The 20678-nt window shown below is 43.0% G+C and overlaps 1 long non-coding RNA gene across 1 annotated transcript; it reads left to right on the forward strand.

Annotated features, from left to right (window-relative positions):
- Window positions 1-15574: 15574 nt before the first annotated feature.
- LOC123364430 lies at window positions 15575-19024 on the forward strand. The gene is made up of 3 exons (XR_006577105.1): window positions 15575-15645; window positions 16017-16109; window positions 18935-19024. It is a non-coding gene; the product is annotated as an uncharacterized LOC123364430 (long non-coding RNA).
- Window positions 19025-20678: the final 1654 nt, after the last annotated feature.

A 20678-nucleotide genomic window follows, 5' to 3' on the forward strand; every position in this document is an offset into this window, starting at 1 on the left:
TAGATGTGACTAGAAGCGTGTTCTGTACCTAGGCTAACATCTTGGCCACTCACATTGCCAGAGCAGATGCTTGACAAAGGACCCATAGCTCACTACACTGTATACTGTGTGACACTGGACACCTCTTGCCCCAGAAAACCACTCTCCCTAGGTAAGAGTCTCTGAGATTTTACCCTGGTGTTTGGGCTGAGCTAAATGTGTGTACACATATGAGGCACTAGTGTTTCACCAGCCATTGGAGGAAGTACTTTGCTCCTGATTTATATGAAACATGCCTTTGCCCGAGCTCCTTATTGCTCTTTCTTCTCCAACCTCCTCTAGGTGTGTGGGTACACACATTACGCCATGTAGCATGTGTATGATCCCGCCCCTATAATTTTTGCATGTGCGTACACACACGCATGCTGCATTTACACACCTCTGCCAGTTTTAGGGGGCTTTCTGTGTCTACATGTGTAAATGCTGGCATATGGCCAAAGTTTCAAAAGGAGAGTGCTATGGGAACACTCACTTGCCTTTGTGTGTTGTACCTGTGAAAACCTGCCTGTGCATATTATACCTGCAAAAATGTGGACTGACACATGAAATCTGCATTGCCAATTAAATAACTGCCATTCATAGGTTCGCAGAAGAGGACCATTATGATAATCTGGTCTGACCTCCTGCATAACAGACCTTAGAATTTCACCCAGTGATTCCAGAAGCAAGCCCAGAGCTTCTGGTTGAGCTAGAACATATCTTATAGAAAGACACACACGCTTGATTTAAAAGGTCCAATTTATGGCGAATTCACAACAGGCCTCGGTAACTTGTTCCAATGGTGGTTTGCCCTCACTTAAAATCGTGCCTTACTTCTAATCTGAATTTGTCTAGCTTCAGCCACTGGAACTTGTTATACCTTTGTCTGCTAGATTAAATAGCTCTCTACTGTCAGAAAACTTTTCACCATTTAGGTATTTATAGATATGATAACTGTAACCTTTTTTTGGATAAGCTAGAGTGAGCCCACAGTAAGGCAGGTATTTCAGATCTTGAATTATTATTGTAACTATTTTTGGAATCCTTTCCAATTTGTTAACATCCATTTTAAAGTACAGATGCCAGAACTGGATACCATATTCCAATAGTGCTCCCATTAATGCCATGTACCGTGGTAATTATCCTCTCCCTATTTCTACTCTATATTCCCCTGCTATACATCCAAGAATCATGTTAGTTCAGTTAAGATATGTCTACACTTAGGCAGCATGGAGAGGATGGACACTGCATGCCCAGCTAGCATGGGTATAAACTGCAGTGTAGACGGTGAGGCACAGCTTAGGTGAGTAGAGTAGTTATGAGTGCCCTACATGCCTGAACATGGTGCTCTACATGCCCTAACAGTGCCTCCCCATGTCTACATGGCTATTTCCCCCCACCAGAATGAAAGCCTCTGGCAGGGGGGAGGCAGCAGGGAAAGGCTCTGGCAGGCCACCTGCAATGCCTATCACTGCTGTATATAGTTACACACTGACAAGGGTGGACACGGGCTGCTTTCAGTGTGGTGTGTAGCTACACGTGTAGTGGCTGTACTCAACATCAAACAGTAAGTATGGACATAGGCTATAGCCTTAGTCACTGCATCCACTGGAAGCCCATGTTCACTTTCTTATTCACCACAACCCCGCTGTATAGGCAGCTGGTGAAAATATTCTTTGGTGGAGATGAGTAAAGCCCACTCCATGTGTGCATGTCAGGCCCCATTCTCTGGTGTGTGTATTGGGGAGGGCGGGGTGTGTGTGGGTCATTGTCCCTATCCCAGCCCAGTGCGAAGGGGAGGTGGTGTTGGAGAGTGAGCCCTTCCAGCACTTGAGATGCTATGTGGCCTGGGCCCCTTGAGTCTGAGGAGCTGCCCCAGGCTGACAGCTGCAGAGGGAGGAGGGGGTCTGTGCTGGGAGGGCTCCCCTCACTGGGATGGTGGCTTTTTGTCAGGGAGGGGCAGCCACCAGGCTCCAAGTTCTGTGGGGAAGGGCTCTCTAGTTGCATGGGCTGGACAAGTGGCCCTCTCCCTGTGTGTGGGGGAGGAACCTGTTCTCTGGGGTCAGGCCCCAGTCTCCAGTGTGTGTGTGGGTTGGGGTTGCTGTCTCTGTCCTGGCCTGGCACAGAGGGACAGCACTCGGGTAGGGCCTGGCCCATTGGCACTCACCCCTCACAGACCTGGAGTAGCCTGCCACAGTGCTGAGCGCAGGAAAGGTCCTGCCCCTGCAATGCCCACCCCCTTCATAGTCGTGGGATTGCCGGATGCAGGGCTTTGCCTGTTAAGCTGGACAAGCACATGAGCAGTGGAGTGGCTCAGAAAATGACAAAGCAGAGATAGATTTGGAGGGGCTGAGTCTCGTCTAGCCCTTCCTACCCGCTGCCTATGCCCCTAAGTACTTTTCTGAGTCGCTGCTTTCCAAATACAGTCCCTCCCCTATAAGGGAGACCTACCTTGTAGTCCCAGTGAAAGCAAGCTCTGGAGTGCAGGGCAAGTGCAATTGCCTGATTTTTCACTGCATGGGTTGGTATGTGGGGGTTTGTGCACACATATATGGGAGGTGAGGGGAGGAGTGTGTACTCATCGTGCCATTCTTTGAAAATCTGGCCTCTAAGGTCTGAACTCTTCTTTTAAACCGGCTTTGGAAAACATAGATTTGACTGGCTTTCAAATATTGGGGGTGGGGAGTAAAAACAAGAAGGGACTGGGCAGGGTGGGCACTGAAGAGGGAAGGAGGGCCAGCTTTATGTCCCTTTACTCCGATGCCCTAGAAGCATGTCTATAGATACTCCATGGGAATGAAGCTTGGTGAGTGAGGAGGGAACATCCTAAGAGCAGGAAGGGTGTAATTCGGCAATGGAACAATAGGGCCAGCTGTCTCCACAGCATTTCACCACCAGCCTCATTGGGAGTCCCAGCATTAACTTTCACCAGTTCCTTATGGCCCTCTGAACATCCCTTTCCCAAGGTGGAATCTAGAGTAGCATCGGTCGGGAACACCATGCTGCCATTGGGTTGCAAATCTGAAAGGACTTGGTGGGGGCTGAAGCACTTAAGTTCTCAAAACTGGGGCTAAGGGCCTGATCAAATGCCCATTAAAATCAATGAGTCTTTCCACAGACTGCAGTGGGTGCCAAATCAGGCCTTGAATGGGATTAAATGGTGATAGACTTTGTGCTGACTCTCTGCAAATGGGTGAATTTCACATGCAATTCCAGTGGGAGAAAAGTGTGTATGGGGAGAGGGGGAGAAATGGGAAAGAGAGAAAAGGTTTTTGCTTTTGAATACCAAAATGAAAGACCAGGGGGGTGGTATGTAATTGTCCCAGGTCACTGGGTGGGGGCTCGAGCCGGTTTTGCATTGCGTTATTGAAACAGAACCCCTAGATCAGGGGTAGGCAACCTATGGCACGGGTGCCGAAGGTGGCACGCGAGCTGATTTTCAGTGGCATTCACATTGCCTGGGTCCTGGCCACCGGTCCAGGGGGCTCTGCATTTTAATTTAATTTTAAATGAAGCTTCCTAAACATTTTAAAAACCTTATTTACTTTACAGACAACAATAGTTTAGTTATACATTATAGACTTATAGAAAGACACCTTCTAAAACATTAAAATGTATTACCGGCACGCGAAACCTTAAATTAGAGTGAATAAATGAAGACTCGGCACACTACTTTGGAAAGGTTGCTGACCCCTGCCCTAGATTCTGAACCCAGCCCTTGTTGCTGCCAACTCAGATGGGCAGAAGGGTTACATTCAGTTATGGGGACTGCATTGCTCAAGAGGTGGGGCTTCCTGGGCAATTCTAAGCTACCTTGTATGATGGTGCCCACCAATGGGCTCAGTTTTTTGTAACACTAATGCAAGTCAGGTGACCATAGCAAGGAAATAAAGCTTATCTCTTACCAGCCCTCCTCTGCACCATATTATTACACAGAGGGTAAGAAAACTCACATTGTCAGTGCCCGTGCTGTAGATGTATGTGAATAAACAGACTTTCCCTTTTCAACACTGACAACCTCTTATTTTTTAAAAGCACTAAATTCACTTGTGATATAAATTATTTATTTTAAAATATTAGAAATTAAAAAAAACCCAGGGATATATATTCACCAGAGAAGGGTCATTCTGGTGTCTCTGAGAGATAATAATTTTATAACCACACATAAATGATTACAAACCCTGCTATATTTAAAAAAAAATCAATGAGGTGTTATCTTAAACTGCCATGAAATTTAAAGTGAGGGCAGACCTTTCATCCTCATTTCTGACCATTGTTTTTTTGGCAGCAACTTAAGAGTCCTGGATTTGATAGGTTTGATTTCTGTACCTTGTAGTTCCTTTTTTGGAAATGAACAGTTGACAATCTAGTTTATATGCAGCAAGCATAGCACATAAATAGTGTTCTGCACCAGCTGTACATAGCCAATATATGTGGTTTGCAAATGTCGCTGACTGCAAATGGTGCATATTTTGATTTTCAGTTGATATCTAAAACTGTGAATTAGCTTTTTAATATATATTGTTTTGCTTTCAATTGCTTCATGACATTTATATTAAACAAAATAAATACAACTGTCTGATAATTACAATCTGGGTTTCTACAGTTTGGATAAAGGTTAGTTTCAGAGTTGATGTTCTGAAAGCTCAGCTTCTGAGAAGCATTCAGCTCTGTATTATATTTGGACATAAAGTTTTTAAATTACAATTAGAAGCACAGCTAAAGCCATTTCATTGCTGTATACTATTCCCAGGTAACTTGAAACTGCCCAGTCTTGCTCTTATTAAAGTCTATGGGAAAACTCACAGAGAGTTCAATATGGGTTTAACACAATAAGGTTTGGTAGTCAAGGGTTAACTTTTTCAGCAACATTCGCACTGCATGGCATTTATTTAAGATCAACTAAAACTCCCAGAAATCTCATCCACTATCTGATGAGCCGAGTGTAAAACCTGGCAGGACATTTCATATGTGGACTGTATTTGGTTCTTCCAATGTTCTGGTCAGGAATATGGAAGGGAGCCATCTAGAAAAAGCATATGTGATCAGATAACACCAGTATAGCATAACAATGTGCACTGTTGCTTTGTCATTTTTCTCTACCCAGCTTCTTGATACCATAAGCAAAGAGAGTTTGTTTGTTTCTTGCTTTTTTTATTTTTTATTTTTTTTTGAGGTAGCCTGTGGACAAAGTTAGCACCTGAGTTAAGCACATAGAAGGTTGGTGGGGACTTGTTCATCTGTTTGATTTTCCTGATTTTCTTTCCTCTATATATTTCTAGTATTAAGTGTTGGGGGGGGAATTTACTTTGGGTATATTAAAACATTGTCCTTTCTCATGCAAAACTCCCATTGGCTTCAGAGGGACTCATATGCTTGAATTTACATACAGGACTGGTATATTTTCCCATCAGTGTGCCAATGTTGCCGCTCCTATTACCATTAAGGGAAGTTGCATCGGGGCTTCAAAGTTAAGATTAGACTCATCAATATTTACTATTTACACAGTGAATGTTTGTTTTTTAAAATTTCTCACTGAGGTTGGGAAATGGGTCTCCCTTACTAGTAGTCTCACAAACGGTGTCACTTGCCCAGCAAAACAGTGGCAGTCAGGTGAAGACTTAAACATGTCAGGAGTGATTGAAAGGATATCCAATTTCAATATCATTTACCAGTTATAAATTGTATGTTATACAATCCCTCCTTAAAACACACTTCTGTCTCCAAAGCCTTTCAACAACAACCAACACTAGAGATGAAAAAATAAGAAGATAACTGCATTACCAAGAGGTGGGTCTGTTTCTCTCACTCTGGTGTCTGAACTTTTTGGTCTCTCTTTTGAAGACTGATCCTGATTGGTGGTGGTTCTCCTAAAGCTCCCACTGTTGGGAGCTCCTTCACTATTCTCTTTAATAGAAAACTCTCCGATACACTATATATAATGCTGTCAAGTATCAGAGGGGTAGCCGTGTTAGTCTGCATCTGTAAAAGCAGCAAAGAGTCCTGTGGCACCTTATAGACTAACAGACATATTAGAGCATGAGCTTTCGTGGGTGAATACCCACTTCGTCGGATGCATCCGACGAAGTGGGTATTCACCCACGAAAGCTCATGCTCTAATATGTCTGTTAGTCTATAAGGTGCCACAGGACTCTTTGCTGCTTTTATATATAATGCTGACACTATTTCAAAGAAGATGGTTGTAAAGAAAAGTGACAATAATACAATACCCTCCAATAACTGTGAAAATGTACGCAGGGCTCAGGGACTTTCATAGTTTATTCTTGACAATCTTAAAGGCACAGAAAGAGAGGAGCTCCCAAGGAATGCTATGCTTCAGTGCTTTATTGTCTAGGGATTTCATTTTAAGACACAAATTATTTCTTTGGTTTCTGTTTCTTTTAGTCAGTGTTTTGATTGAAGATTTCTAATCATAGACATGTGACATTAAAAAACACATCAACAGCCCCTCCTTAAAATACTATGAAGAAATAAGGACCCCTCCCACTCTCACCCCAAAAAACCAAACCACCCAAAACCAAAACCCCCACCATCAAGCTAGAGATGGATTCAAGATCAAGGACATGTTCAATGACATTGAAAGATGACAAATTCAAAATAGTTGCACACACTGTAGAATTAGATAGCACTCATTGCCACAGGATGTTGCTGAGGCCAGGAACGTAGCAAGATTCAAAGAGGGGCTGGATGTTTAGATGGCTAACAAGAATGTTAATGCTTACAAAAAGAAATAATACCTCATGTTGCTGGTTTTAAACCAATCTCTAAATAGTAGGATTAGGATGAGACCTTCATTGGGATCAGATTAGCCCACATTTGCCTACTATGGGGTTCTTGCAGCTTTCTCTGAAGCTTCTGGTGCTGGCCACTGTCAGACTGTGTACTAAACTAGATGGATCAGGGATCGGCTCCAGGATGGCAATTCCTGTGTTCCTAAATAGCAAATGTAACCCAGTGCTGAGTGTGTGTTACAGCCCCCCTCCCCAATGCCAAACCACAGAGTATATGGGTTGTTACAGCTCTCATCTACAGAGCCTTGGCTCTATAACTGGAGCTGTAGCAACTCATGCTTTAACTCTGGAGGTCCCCAGATCAGTCGCTGGTGTGTGGGCGAAGAGGGCAGCGGTTACACAAAGACTGAATCCAACCTTTCCCAAAGTTCAGGGTTGTTTGCTTGTTGGATTTTGGTTCAAGATCATCACTACTCTAAACGTCTTGGCCAAATTTGTGACTATTGAAGTCAGTGGAGTTACACCAAGAATTAATTTGCCCCGAGAAGACCAAATTTCTATTTTAAAATTAATCTGACTACTCACTGTAGAAAGAAGTTTTTGAAGCTTAGACAAACAGCAGGGGATGGTACTGTTCTTGTTCTGGTCTTTCACACAATAAACAAACACATAGTTTTAGTGTATTGTAGCAATAATCAGCACTTCTATAAAATCTTACCTGCATGCATTTCAAAGTGCTCCACAAACATTAATTGATTAAATCTCACAATATCCCTCTGAGGTAGATCAGAAAGATTTATTACCCCATGTTAAAGATGAAGAAGTTTGCTATGTCCAGCAGCTGGTATTCACCACTTGGCTGGTTTATTAAGCATCTTTCCAGGGTTCATTCTTTTGTTCCCCAAATAGACAAAACTCCCACTGACATTTTGACTGATTTAAGCTCAGTCTACTTTAAATTTTTAACTTTACTGGAAACAAAATTTAAGCCACCCTTACGAGTGTAGCAGTCCTACAAGACACAACAGACATGAAGGAATACTAAATTGGGGCTGGTAAGAAAATGGCTTCATGCTGTGTTATTCTAATGTTTTTATTTTAAATGGAGATAGAAACTCTGAAATACACAAGGTGCAACAAAGAAAAGGGTTATTTGATATGGATTCTTGGGTACATAATTATTTTTATTATTATTTATTTGGATTATTGGAGTACCTAGGAGTCTCAGTCATGGACCAGGACTCCATCGTGGTAGGCATAAACAGAGAACAAAAAGAACATGCCTGCCCCTAATGCTTACAGTCTAAGAGTAAGACAAGAGACAACAGATGGATAGAGACAGACAGGGGTGTACAGGTAAACAAAGGGACATACTGGTCAGAATGATGGACAGTGGTCTCTGCATAACAGCAGTCTAACTATTGTCAAGTTTTTTTTTGTAGGCATAACAACAAAGGAGAGTTTTGAAGAGGGTTTTGAAGGTAAATAATGAGGTAGCTTTGTGGATGTTTACAGGGAGCGCCTCTCAAGTGTGTGGGGCAGCATGGGAGAAAGCACAAAGGTGTTGGTTGAAAATGTAACAAGTGGGCAGTGGAGGTATATGTGTTTCCTGATCTAAGGCTATTTCTACACTAGCACTTGTGTCAGTAAAACTTTTGTCAGAGGAATGTGTAAAAAACAGTCCCCCGACCGACATAAGTTTCACTGACAAAAGAGCCGGTGTGGACAGTGCTATGTCAGCAGGAGACAGTCTCCTGCTGAAATAGCTACTGCTGCTTGTTAGGGGTGGTTTAATTATGCCAGCAGGAGAGCTCTCTCCTGTCGGCATAGAGCAGCTACCTGGGAGACCTTACAGCGGCACAGCTATCGTGGTACAGCTGTGCCATTGTAAAGTCTGTAGTGTAGACATAGCCCAACTCAGGTGATGTAATTTATGATGTATGCAAAAAACCTGACTTCTACACATTTGATTTTTTTTCTATACTGGAGCATAAATTGCTGTGATAAGTGCAGTGAAGTTTAGAGACTGTGGAAGGGGAAAACCCCATATTCTTTGTTTTCTAACATACTAGGAAGTTTCTAAAAGCAGCAAAGAGTCCTGTGGCACCTTATAGACTAACAGACGTATTGGAGCATGAGCTTTCGTGGGTGAATGCCCACTTTGTCGATGTCACGCATCCGACGAAGTGGGTATTCACCCATGAAAGCGCATGCTCCAATACATCTGTTAGTCTATAAGGTGCCATAGGACTCTTTGCTGCTTTTACAGATCCAGACTAACACAGCTACCCCTCTGATACAGGAAGTTTCTAAGGCAGGAAATTATTGATTAATAGAAAAAGGGAAAAGAAACAATAATTATCTGCCTCCAGAAGATGAAACTGATGAAGCTGAAACACAAAGCCAAATTCTCACCTCTGTACAGTTTAAAGTAGTAAGAATGTGGCAGAGCTGTCTGCCAAATCCACTGGTGTTCCACTGATATGGCAAGGACGGTAGGCAATGTTCCTGTCTTCTCAGTATGTTTACCGTCACCGTGCAGTGAGAGTTTATGCCAACCCATCAGGTGGAGCCAACTGAAGGGCGTCCTTCCCAGCACTTGCCAACACCTGCAACCAACTGAAGCCACTGAGAGAATGCTTCTGGCCCCGCCAGTGAAGCAGTGGTGTCCCGTGAGCCAGCTCTCTTCAGCCACTGACACTCTATCCGCAGAATCGGCCTCTCACATATCCTTTATGGATCTCCTCAGATTTTATTTCCACTCTGAGTTGGAATAAATTGTGCCTGGGGCATGGGACCATTTCTGTGATTATGCAGAGTCTGCATGTGTAAGAGTCTGGCAGTGGACAGAAAACATTTAGAGCAGTGGAAAAAATGTGGATCTGGTGCTTTGTGCCTCTTTCAGTCTCCAAGGCTTCCCCTTGGGAATCTCTGAAGTCGCAATTCAAAGCCCAGTGCTGATTCCACTGAAATTGAGAAAACTTCCTTCCATTGAAAATAACTGGTGCAGGAGTGGAGGCCAAGTGCTCTGTCTACATGAACTGCAAATGATGAGAAGTAAACAAAAGCATAGGCAGTTCCCTGCATGCGGTTCTAGACAGGTTCTGTGGTAGGATTTTGGCTTTTCCTCGTCCAGGGTATTAGTGAATTTCACAGATGAGGGCCCTTCATTTAGAAGGCTCTGCCTCAGTCCCTCTGAATTTCACTCCAGACACCTCCAGCATCAGTGTCCTTTCTGATTGCAGCTGCATAAACGAGAGTTGCTTTGCGAGATTGATAGAGTCTTCCTTGCTAAGAGCGCTAAACTAAAGGACCAGGACCTTGAAACTGATCTGGAAATGGATGGCGAGCCAGAATAGGATAAAGCAACTGCATAATTTGCTCCCATCACTCTGCCATATCTAGATAGCACGATACTGCATGTTAAATGTGCCTGATTCTATTTTCACTTTGGTGTAAATCAGAAGTAACTCCACTGAAATCAATGGACTAATTAATGCTAGTGTAAAACTGGAGCAAGGGAGAAGAGAATCAGGCCCAGTACCATTTACATTGTATTGCGGTTTTCCTCTGAGTGGCACTGGTGTCAGTTCAGGACAGAGCTCTCCCAGCTGATAGTAAATTGTGGTCACTAAATATAATCAGAAAGTTTAAAAAAGAAATAGTGTATTTTTCCACTAAGTATGTGATAAAGTAAGTGGTTTTATAACTGATTTTATTACTTAAAGTTCAAACATTATTTTTACTAGTCTTTGTCTGGTATAAATTAAGATGAAAGAAGTTGGACAAGGGGAAACTAGAGTACTGCAGGATGCTTCAGGGATCACGTCTTTAAGGGTTATTAAGCACAATTTGTTTTTGTCAGAGTCCAATTTATCTATGTTTCAGCAAATCCCAGGAATTTGAGTTCTGACATCTTGTATATCCTTATTAATTATTCATTCTTGAGAGTCTGTTCTTGTTTGACCTTAAACATGATGGGCTATTTACCTCACAGAAGACCCAGCTACATTCTTCACATTTCGAAGGAGTAGACTTTCCTTCTCTCAAAAGAAAAGAAGAGGCTGAGGCCCTCTCACGGTGTAAGAGAAAGCTGAAGACAAGCTAGGCCGGGCTGATGGTTTTTGTACAGGCTGGAAACTTTTAGCACTCTAGAAAGATGTCATTTCAGGATTCTGCAGATATTGCTGCATCTTCAGTTCTAGGGAGAATTTAAGGGTAAGGGCCACATTCTGTCCCATTTACATTAGCTGAAATTCACGCTATGCAGAGGGCCAGCACAGGATCTATGCATCGCTTATGCCCTACGTTAGTCCTCTGAAATGGGGCCTAAGGGGGACTTAACGTGGTGCATGGGGATGATGAGAATTGTTTGCACAGTGTATGAATTTCAGCCAGTGAGGACAGAGTGGTAGAATCTAGCCCTCAGATTACACTGAGTCCTTACTGAAGCAACTCCCATTAAACTCAATGTGATGTGAGTTCGCCTCCCTAAAAACTAGGGACTTGAGAATGAGGTCCTCAGACTGGAAAATTCCATTTCCTATTTAAAATAACAATTTGAAACTGGCCAGAGCGTTATTTATAAAATAAAAGCTACCTGCAGTTTATGTGGCAGCAGTGAGGAAAACGTAAAGCAGCTTCCAAGTCTCCCTCCTCTATTCTGGCCTCAGATATGCACACACAGCCTTCACTGACTTCTATAGTCCATGGATCAGAATTCCAGCTGGTATAAATCGGCCTAATTCCATTGCAGTCAATGGAACTATGTCAAATTACACCAGGTCAGGCTCTTACTCCATCAGTCGGAGGTCACTTAAGCGATCTGCCTCAAATACAGAACTGTGACTTCTATTGACTTCAGTCAGAAGTACAGTTACTTTTACAATGAGCACTCCAAGCCCATTCTAATGGGAGTCAGAATTGCTCTCAATATAACAGGACTCCTGAAGGTAACAGAGAAACTCCATAGAACAAGAAGGGAGTCCGGTGAATGACCTGGAAGAATGTGCATGAGTTGTTCTCTCTCTCTCCCAGGTAAATCATTTGACTTTAAGTTTGAAAGATTTTAAACAGTGATTAATTGAAGGTTTCAGATGGAAAAGGTTGTGTTTGCAGCCTGCAGTACTAATCTGTTTGAGAGAAGAAGGAAAAGTGACTACCAAGCCTGGCAGCTTATATACAATGGTGTGGCACCTGGCTAAGGAGTGGTGAAGGATGGTGTGATGAATGCTCTCATGTGCTGGGCCTGGTCTCTGATGATTAACTGGAAAAGAGCATGGCAGGCAAGAGGCACAGGAAGAGAAGTAAGAACATTAAAAGCGATGTTACAGTGTTCGTTGAGGTATCACTTTGAGGGCCGCTGGGCAGGGTGATTTAATGTGATATGCGAGAGTGAGAAAGGGACTAAAGACACTGTGGAGAGCAAACCAGTAGCTGAGGGTGAGACACTGTGGAGAGCAAACCAGTAGCTGAAGGTGTGCAGGATGATTCATGAGGTGAAATCCACCCCCTGAGCCCCATGCTCTGGCCCTGGGTTGCAGAACAGCCCATCACAACACAGCTGCTACTCCTATGGCCTGGAGTGGTGCCTACAAACTCTCTGTGCCACTTCCCTGGTTTGTTAGGGGCACTGGATCATGAGCCTGCTCACAGCCAATGCTAACACTTCTTTCTGTGCTTGCTTAATGGGGCCTGGAGACCCACTTCACCTCCTGCATGCTGGATACTTCACCAGAGCCTCCGACAGAGCCCCAGTGGAGAGTTTTAGTGGTGTGGAAATCCTAACAGTGCCTTTCAGCACAAGGGGGAATTTCATTGGACAGAGTAACGTGACCCAGCTGTTACCTTGGGCAAACCACTTAGCCTCTCTGTGCCTCAGTTGCCATCTGTAAAATGAGAGCGATAGTATCCCCCTTGTAAAAGTTTTATAGATAAAAATTGCTCTGGATGTGCAAAGTATTATTATTATTAGAAGTAGCTAGCAGCAGGCTTCTGGTTGTGCCCAAATATGCTAGGAGCAGTATAGGTATATAAGAAGAAAGACAAACTCTGTCCTAAGGACCTTGCAGCTGTAACCCTCACTTGGCATTTGTCACCTCCTCTTGAGTCTTGGAACTCTGGACTGAACCTCTAGGAGTACAACAATAATGTCTATGAGAATCCTCTTGCATCATTTCCCAGCATGCCTGGAGTTTGTGTGTGTGTGTGTGTGAGGGGGGGGGGGGGACAAAATGGACTAAAAACTCCTGCTGAGGCCTACAGAGAGGCTTCTGCATGGGGTGAAATGGACAAGCAGTTTGCTGGGCCAATGATGAGCCTGGGCTGCCTCCCTCACCCCCACCCCCTCAGTGGAAGGGGATAGCCTGACTCAGAGACAAAGAGAGGGAGACTAGGTTTAGTTTCAGTTTTGAGCTGAGAGAGAAGCAGAACAGCTCAGGGAATCTCTGATTAACTCCCTTGATACAAAGGAAGTCTTTAAACTGCTGTGGGATCTCTTGCATGATGCAGGCAGCTCCAGCTCTGCAGAGAACAGAGTCCAGAGTGGCAGAGATCCAGTTTGGTACCTGCTACCAAGAACCAGCTGAGACCGCCATTTAGGGTGACCAGACAGTAAATGTGAAAAATTGGGATGGGGGTGGGGGGCAATAGGAATCTATATAAGAAAAAGACCCAAAAATCAGGACTGTCCCTACAAAATCGGGACATCTGGTCACCCTACTACCATTGGACTCCAGACCAGGGAGCCAGGAGAGAACCCAGCCTCACCCAGGGGTGAAGACACAATACGGGGACCCGTTTTGTTTAAGTGGGCCAATGTTCACAAGTGCTGCAGCACTCGTCTCTGTATTGATTTTCAGTGAGCCATTTGCCTGTGAAAGTGCTAGGGAGGGAGCTGGGGATTGGGAAGAGTTGTGAGCGTTGGGAGGTGGGGAACTTGTTGATTTGTTAATGTCGAGTACTTGTTGGTTAACCCTAACCTTCTCCTTTCCCAGATCCTATTTCCCTGCTCCCAGTAAAGTCCCCGTTGGTTATATTGTAATTTTGGGGTGTGTCATTTCTGTGCCGGGGTTTGTGTTGATGTACCTTATTGTTTTTTGTGTACTGGGTTTTATCCTCCTTGCCAGCAGTTGTAGCACTCATTTTCCCAAGGGATAATACCCCTTGTGTCCCAGGCACAGTGAGGAGTCACCTTGGGTGGAGGCACCAGTTGTCATAAAAAAGAACCTGGGACCTAATCCATCAGGGGCGGCTCTAGGAATTTGGCCGCCCCAAGCACGCCGGTCCCGCGGCTCCGGGGGACCTCTTGCAGACGTGCCTGCGGAGGGTCCGCTGGTCCCACGGCTCCGGTGGACCTCTGCTCCACTGGAGCCGCGGGACCAGCGGACCCTCCGCAGTCATGCCTGCAGGAGGTCCACCGGAGCCACGGCAGCAGTGGACCCTCCGCAGGCACGTTTGCAGAGCTGCCTGCCGCCCTGCCGGCAAAATGCCGCCCCAAGCGCGCGCTTGGCGCGCTGGGGTCTGGAGCCGGCCCTGTAATCCATGCAAGGAGAGGGGAGAAGCTACTCTAAATAGCAAGCACCAGGAAGGAGACTTGAGTCACACCTTGAGGGAGGGGCTATGTAGTCTATCAAGACAAAAAGAGATGAAAAGAGGGGCAATGGGATACAAGCAATATGGTCAGGATGTTTGGATTGTGTCTTGTTGGTTCCATGAAAAAAAGTTGCCTAGGAGCTACACCTTACTGCTCCTTTAGTTAGCCATGGTTGGTTTCTGTTTTGTTCTGTTAACTTTTGTTCTGCTGTTTTTATGGTCAGCTGGCTTGTAGTCTTTGTCTAGTATTCTCTTAACAAATGAACAGTTGACTGCTTTCTATGTTAGTTATTAAACCTTTGTAAAATCTGTTTTCCTGGCTATCCATGAACCCCAGCCATCCTGCCTGCCATAGTAGATGTGCCCTCTTTCCATCCTACTTCTCCATAGCAGAAATTCAGGCTTAGTGTGAGGGACCAAAAAAGAACAAACCAAGAACGGCCAATCAGATGGGCCCCATGTTAGGGAAAGATTTTGTATTTTAGTGGCATCTGTTCACCCTTGCAAGTCCACAGACCCTGTCCCAAAGAGCTTACAGCCTAAGCTACTGGTCCTGCAGAGACTTATGCATGTGTTTAACTTTATACATTATAAATAGTCCCATGAGAGGCAACTGCTTTTTGCCCTGCACCGAGCCTCACTGTCGTCAATGGGGCTCTTTGCAGGCACAGGCCCACCTACATGAATCAAGATTGGAGCCTAAGAAAATATGACTCCTCATTACTATCCCTTTTTGTGAAATTAAAAAAAATACCAAATATTAATGGTCTCCTATGAAAGACATTCAATTTTAAAACCACAGCTGGTGACTGGAGACTCTACTACTTTGAATGGCAACAAATGTTTTAGAAATGGAATATTAAATAAATACATGAACAATAAGCTGTCACATTGGCCTGGTCAAATACTGAGCTGATGTAAGGCTCCTCAACTACCCTCGGCTCTACTAGGGGCGAGAGTGCTGCTGCTGAGCTAGGCTGTAGCCAGCCCAGTTTTCATTGACTGACAAGTTCCTTACCCTACTGGGGAGCCATTTCCCTGCTTTGGCTGAGGCTGCATAGATTGGGTGTGGTTTGGAGGCAAGGTAGAGGCAGCTCACCTGGAGCAGCTGCTAGCTTTGTTGAAAGGAACAGAGTGTCCTTGCAGAGCTTCTGTATGTGATCAGGAAGCAGGTGTTTGCTGTGGGGGGAGAGAAACTAAAAGGTGAGTTGGTTTCTATTGCTGCACCTTAGCTGCTCTTCATTGTTCTCTGGTTCCTGTCTGTGCCCTGGGAGGTCCCTGTGTGAGTATGTGCATTGCTCATAGTTAATGTGATGACTCTCTGATGTATTAATTCCTGAGTTCTGTGTTTTCTTTTAGTAGCTATGTCTATCCATATCGCTAAGCACCTGAGTTATGCTCTGCCAGTTCCATGAATTCTTCACAATACCATCTCTTTGCAGAAATTGCTGATTTCTACAAGTCCAAGCTTCTCTGGTTTGTTTAGTCTGTTTCTATGCACTTAACAAAGACCCATTCCTTGCACACCTCAAAGTCCCATTTATTCCAAGCTGACTTGGGCTTAATGGGAGACAGCAGGAGAAACCAGGGTATCCAACTCTACTATGCAGGGTAGCATGGAAGGTTTGCTCTAATGTTAATTCTCCCTTCTAGTGGGGTCCCATGGAAGCACGTCTTTCAAATTTGACTTAGCTACAGGTTCTATAAATCTGCTCCTGGAGGCTACCGATGCCTTTACATATACAGGTAAGTGAGAATTTGGCTTGGTATTGAGTGCATTTGGGTTTAATGTGAATCATGTCCATTGTGCCATGACTATTGGTTCAGGAGTCTGCTGATGCTTCATTGAAATTATATATAGGCTTGGTAAGAGATTAATGTTTTTTATTAATTTTGATTTATGAAAATGCTTACTTCTGAAGCAGTTGTACTCCTATTGATGTCAGTCTCTGGCAGGAAACAAAGCAAAAAAACCACAGCTGCCTCAAATATTTAATGACTGTGGTTTATTATAGTGTGATAAATAAGGGGACCAATCCTGTGTTCTTTGACTTCAAAGAGAGCAGAATCAGGCTCCAAATCATATAACTGAGCGTATTTCATAGCATTGCTTACAAGATAGACCCAACAGCAAAAGTGGGAGAGGTGCCTCTTCCCTTTCACTTTCTCTCTCTCTCTCTCTTTTTGAATTTTAATAATGGATGTTATATTTAAATTAACCAGTAGGGGCTGCTTCAGCCTTACCTGCCTTAGATCTTGTATACCCCTGTTCAAAGTGTGAAAAATGCTGCCAGATAAGAAAGATTAAAAAAAGGTTGCGAATCACGGGCTTATAGTTCCCTGGCACTGTAGGCAGTGGGTGCAGCTTGGTTTTAAGTTGTAATGCTGCTTTGCATTGTGCTTTCTGACCAGACTGGAAAGTGGTTTGGAGGAATTGCAGAAGTGGTTAGACTTAGATCAAGATGCAACAAGACTAGCACCCTAACTGTTCTTTGACTTGTATTTCCCCCACTCAGCACTGTTGCTGGGAAATGTTATTTTTAGGAGAGTGTGTGTGTGTGGGGGGGGAGAGGCAACTATTGCAGGGTTTATTATTTATTTATTTTATTTTTAAGTGTAGCAGGATGATTCAATAGATAGAGAACAGGACAGAGAGTTGGGTTGCCTGGATTTCTGTTGCTTGTTTATTGTCCTTGCTTGCAAAATGGGGATAATGATTCTTAACTACTTTTGGTAAAGTGATCTGAGATCTTCTTATATAGCACTTTTCATCAAACTAAGTTGGTATTACTATTTTGTACCTCCCCACAAAGCCTGGCTTAGTACTGGCAATCTTTAGTATTAAACCATGAGTCGGGTCCTAAAATATAATGAGATTGGCTTGAAATATTTTTTTTTATAATAAACTCTGGGTTCTGTTTCTGAACCATTAGGCCCATGCTTTCAGTCTCCCCAACTATAAGGGCTAAAAATTTATTTAACACTCACCCTCACCAGCCCCCCTCCCCCAAGTTCTCACATGATAACATGATTCCAAGAGCAGGGCTTTAAGAAAAATACAGGACTCAGGGTAAAGGTCTGAGAGTTGACAACACAGCTGGCTAATATGTTTCTTTAATTCTTAGAAATTCCAGACATAAAAGTATAGTTCCAGATTAGTGTGTTATAAATGACATTCATCTCATAGCTTTGTCACAAACTTGAATATCTTTGACATAACATAAAAGGACACAATAACGTTCTTAAGAATGCATCATGTTAGGTGGTGAAAGATATGTGAGGTTTGACAAGGATTAAATACTCTCACTTTAAACTCTTAATTATTTATCAGTAATAAATTATGAAATAGAATGGTGACATGATTCTAAATGGGAAAAATTTCCACTTGGCTTTTTTTAAGCTGGTATTTTTCAAACTGCAGTTTATGGAGCACTTTATGTTGGGTTGTGGAGATTTGTTGGTCACTAGAGCTGGTCAAAAAATAGGTGAGGTTTTTGTAAAAATTCTGAAAGTTTGCAGTTTTTGTTGTGAAGTGTTAGAAATAGGCCCAATTTTCTTTTAATGACTGTTTGATTCATGCTTTTTTCAAAAATTGTGATTTTTTTTCATGAAAAATGTTGACAATTTCAAAAAGAACCCAACAACAACAAAACAAAAACAATTTTTGAAAAAGGCCATTTTTTTGGACCCAAAATCCTCAAATTTCTTGTTGGAAATTTTTGACCAGCTCTACTGGTCACATATTATCTTTTCTTGTTTCCAGCTGCAACATTGCCTTAAAGAGTTAAGAATACACGACTCCTTTCCTAGCATTACTCTGCAATGTACATAAATTATGTATCACATGTGAGTAGGTATTCCATGCAATTGCAAATGGAAAAAGAGGTACTCCATGAAAAAAAATTCCCTTTTAAGGCGTGGCTCATACTGTGGAAATGTTTGACTCTCTACACAAGTTTTTTACAACTTTCATTTAATTCTTCACAACTGTAGTTAATAATTATTCTCAGTTTGGCAATAGTCTAATACACAGAATAAGTGACTCATCCAAGACCATGGACAGAATTGGTGACAGTCAGCATTATTACTCGGCTCCCAGTCCTGTACTCCAGCCTCTGGACGGTATCAGTCTTACCGGTTTTACTTGTACTAGTGTTCATTGTGGGGAAAGTTTTTGTAACAAAGCATAAGAGGGATCTCTGCAGAAGAGCTATGTGATCTGACTAAACCATTAAATAGTAGTGTTCTGTCATCTTCTGGAGTGAGACAAGGTAGGTGAGGTAATATCTTTTACTGAACCAACTTCTGTTGGTGAGAAGAACAAGCTTCTGAGCTACAGAGAGCTCATCTTCAACTCTGTGTAGCTCAGAACCTTGTTCCTCTCACCAAGAGAAGTTGGTCCAGTAAAAAATCTTACCTTACCCACCTTGTCGCTCTAATACCCTGGGACCGACACAGCTACAACAACACTGCATATATCTTAAGTGTTATTTCCATCTAAGTTCTAGTCCTTGTTTGTATTTTTTCTTTGTGTTGAAGTGACTCAGCAAGCTTTTTTGTTTTAACTGTAGGGGACATGCTGCAACATGGCTTCCACTAGGAACAAAAGTTCATTTTGAGAAAATGCTCAGGTCATTAGGATTTGGGTAGAGAAATAAACAAGCATAGTGGAAAAGGATGAAATTTTCTCGCAAAGGGCACTGGTCTGCAGTGCAGCTTTGTGCTGCTGCTGTCCCAGCTTGGGACTGGACTAATGGCGCCTGCTTTTCTTCCACCTTCTGGCTCTGCACTTTCTTGCACAAGAGGCCACTGATCTCTTCAGTAATGGATCCTGTTGCTTCTTCCTTGGTCAGCTACTGGCCCAATACGTTAATGATTGGCAAACTTGCAAATAGTATCGAAGTGTCCTCTTTCCCACCACACACACACAAGTGATACAGGAATTTTTACATCCCCCTCCCCCTCCACAAGACCAAATGACTTGGCTTTACCTCAGATACTATGCTCATTTGCAGTGCTGTGTCTGTGCACAGTCATAGGCAACTATTTTTTTAGGGATGGCATTAAAAAAATAAAAGAGCTGTTGAATATTGCTTCAGTGAGTAGTTTTGTCTGATAAGAAGTATTTTGGCTGTAGAGCAGTATAACTAAATTTGTCCATTTTTAATAAAGGTGAGACTCTGTTTCAAACTCAGTTTCTTTTATTAATGCAATTCTTAATTATTGGGTGGGGGGTTAGTTCTCTTCCTTCGTCATCGTCCCCCCCCAAAGACCCCAGTTGGCTAGGCTCATAGTATGGAATAAGAATTTTACAAGAGATTCCTGTAGTGAAAGTGAGAGTTACACTTATTAAATTGTAATGGTTGTGGGAACTGGGTGACTCAGAGGTTAAGTAATGAAGCGTTTCATTTCTCTGTTGCCAGTTAAAGCCAGTTCATCTGAGATGTCGAGAGTGCACTACCATCAGACTGCTGATTTGGCCTTTGTGCGGTGAGTTGTTGGTGTTAGTTTAATTCTCAGTGGACTAGTGTCCACATCACTGTTAGCTTCCTTCTTGCCTGTCTTGGAAGCAAGGACAGAATGGGAGTATCAGTTGAATTGCCTCTTTGTCTTGAATGGGTGTGAGAGACACTTGAAGGGCAGTATGAGGAAGGCTTGACTGTATCTGTTCTTTGGATAAATAGATGGCTCCACAGTCTCGGTAGCTGTCAACTGGGAACCTTTCCCAGCACTAAAATTAACATTTTTAATTTAATTAAAAATGTTAATAAAACTCTGGTTCAGGAGGCAGAACTGATTCATGTGAAACATATTCTTAAGCAACTACTGAGGTTTTAAAGCCTATTAAAAACCAGTGAATTATTTTCTTCATTCTTTTCTTGTTTTAAGGATGATGGAGTATGTATTGGAGGCAGAGACGTTGGAATCCCAGCTAAGAGCCCAATCCTGCAGCCCTTACTTGGACAAGTAGTCCCACTGAAATTGGTGAAACATATTGCTTGAATTAGCATTATTCAGCTGAGTAAGAGTTGCAGGGCTGAGAGAATTTTGAAGGAGACTTCTTTAATTTTATACCTATTTCCCATATTTGAAATGAAAATGGTATTTATGGGCTAAATTATGGAAAATCAACCCTCTTTTCTGTTTCACCATTTAAAACACTGGTCCATGCTCTACTCATCTGCATTGATTTATGGCAACCTCCTCCTCTCTGACATTCCCAGGAGACACAAGACCCCTCTCCAGACCATCCAAAATGTACCTTCTAAAATGTTCTTCCCTTATCATTGTAACCATGTTACTCTTCCTCTCCTT

This window comes from Mauremys mutica, chromosome 2 (assembly GCF_020497125.1).
Source record: "Mauremys mutica isolate MM-2020 ecotype Southern chromosome 2, ASM2049712v1, whole genome shotgun sequence".
Taxonomy (NCBI): Eukaryota; Metazoa; Chordata; order Testudines; family Geoemydidae; genus Mauremys; species Mauremys mutica.